At 33.8% G+C, this 1779-nt stretch overlaps 2 protein-coding genes across 2 annotated transcripts in view; one reads left to right on the top strand and one right to left on the bottom strand.

Annotated features, from left to right (window-relative positions):
- MED12L (mediator complex subunit 12-like) overlaps positions 1 to 1779 on the bottom strand; it is a 287707-nt gene that overhangs the window by 91564 nt on the left and 194364 nt on the right. The gene's annotated exons all lie outside the window — the stretch shown is intronic.
- Positions 1337 to 1779, top strand: part of P2RY12 (purinergic receptor P2Y, G-protein coupled, 12) — a 4247-nt gene continuing 3804 nt past the window's right edge. Inside the window, exon 1 of the mRNA XM_008579716.1 lies at positions 1337 to 1508. The gene's annotated coding sequence lies outside the window, so the exon portion shown is untranslated. The remainder of the gene's footprint in view (positions 1509 to 1779) is intronic.

Here is a 1779-nt window from a genome sequence, read left to right as displayed (position 1 = left end):
CTTAATTTTAAAATAAAAATAACTTAATATAAAATTTTCCAAGAGTTTAATATCAAACTAATCTTTCTAGATGACCAACAGATGGGAATTATTATTTAACTGAAAATTATGACTGAAATGACAACTGAATAGCTTGATTTTGAATTGTTAATGGCAACAAAATTCTTATGTCTTTTTAAATCAGCGGTCCTCAAACTTTAGCATGCCTAACCATCACATGGAAGGCTCATTGAAATATGGGTGGGTTAGGGCACCCCAGAGTTTCTGATGCATTGTGGCCAGGGTGGTGCCCCTGAATGTGCAATTTCTAACAAGTTAGGTGGGGCTGAGCCCCTGCGCTGTACTTTGAGAGTCATTGTTAAAGACGCATAACATATGGAGACAAAGACACACACTCACAACTCAGAAGAATTAACTAAAATGTGTTCACAGCAAAAGCACCTACCGAAATGGTTCCACAGCTAAGAGAATAACACTACAGTTTGAGATCTTGTGTTTATGTGTGTCCGTGTGATCACACAGCAATATTTATAAGCAAAAAGTTTTACCCTTCAATTTCACTCCTACCATATCTATTGCCCTTTTGGTTTAAAAGTTAAAGAACTATATATAATAGTGATACAAGGATGACTTAATGATATATTTTCCCCAAAACTCAAAGCTAGATCAAAAGAAACAAAACAAGATTATTTATATTTAAATTATATTCAAGAAAGCCATGAAGGACACTTTATACAATAAGCCTGGCAATGGATACAACTGTTTTTATTATTTAATGTAATTTTGGAATCTGATAATTTATAATGGGAAGAAACTGTTTCACCTACAAAGGAATTAATCAAACACAGATTTAAAATAATGACATTATTAACCAGGGAAAAAACAAAGGGAAAGAGACTTAACATCCTTAACCAGCACACATCTCTATTTAATGTAATTACTTGTTAAAAGGTAATATATCATCTAGTGCTGGGCACAATATGTTTTCAGGTAAATAACTGAGAAAGCAAGCTTGCAACCTTCTCTAGGAAGCAGACTTCGAAGGCTTGATCTCAATTTGGATCAACTTGGATCATTTGCATGGAAAATAACCAAAAGAACTCCAAGTTGTAAATCAATTCTATATCAAATTTCAGTAAACTAAGCTGCAAGATTTTAAATTGCTTTTTAAAAGATGACTCTCAGGCATCCTTGCCCCACATTTCCCAGAAAATAAAAGGAGAAGTTCTGAAAGCAGACAGATGGAAATCCAGTGTCTGAATAGCACTGAGTCCACAGTGAAGGTAATCTGACTGTGAAGCCCTCTCTTCCTCCCTCTCTCCCCCTCTCTTTCTCTCTAGAACACTCAAGACTTTACTGATGAAAACTCAGCAAATTCTCTCTCACAAAGAGATCTGTCAACTACACTGAGACATTAAAAGGAAAATACCACCAGATGCTACTCTGCAGGTTGCATTAAGTACCACCTACTGGATACACTCAATCCTTCAGAATCAACAAAGTAACAGGTATCGATATATCTAGAAATATTTGACAAATGTATGTATCTACACTATGATGTGCGCAAATTTTTTCCAAGTTTTTCTTAAAGTCGAAAACCTTAAATAACAATATCATTACAAGCATGTATTTGGAATAAAAATTAAAGTACAAGTCACATTAATGGTATCAGAGACAATCGTTAATTAAGCTCTTTTTTGAAAAAATTATACAAAGCACAGAAATTAAATACAAATTGTCTTATTTTACCTCGAGTATGAAATGAGATTTAAATATAGA

Source organism: Galeopterus variegatus, unplaced genomic scaffold (assembly GCF_000696425.1).
Source record: "Galeopterus variegatus unplaced genomic scaffold, G_variegatus-3.0.2 Scaffold1947, whole genome shotgun sequence".
Classification (NCBI taxonomy): Eukaryota; Metazoa; Chordata; class Mammalia; order Dermoptera; family Cynocephalidae; genus Galeopterus; species Galeopterus variegatus.
Note: the sequence above shows the minus strand (reverse complement) of the source record. Positions and strands in the feature narration are given on the sequence as shown.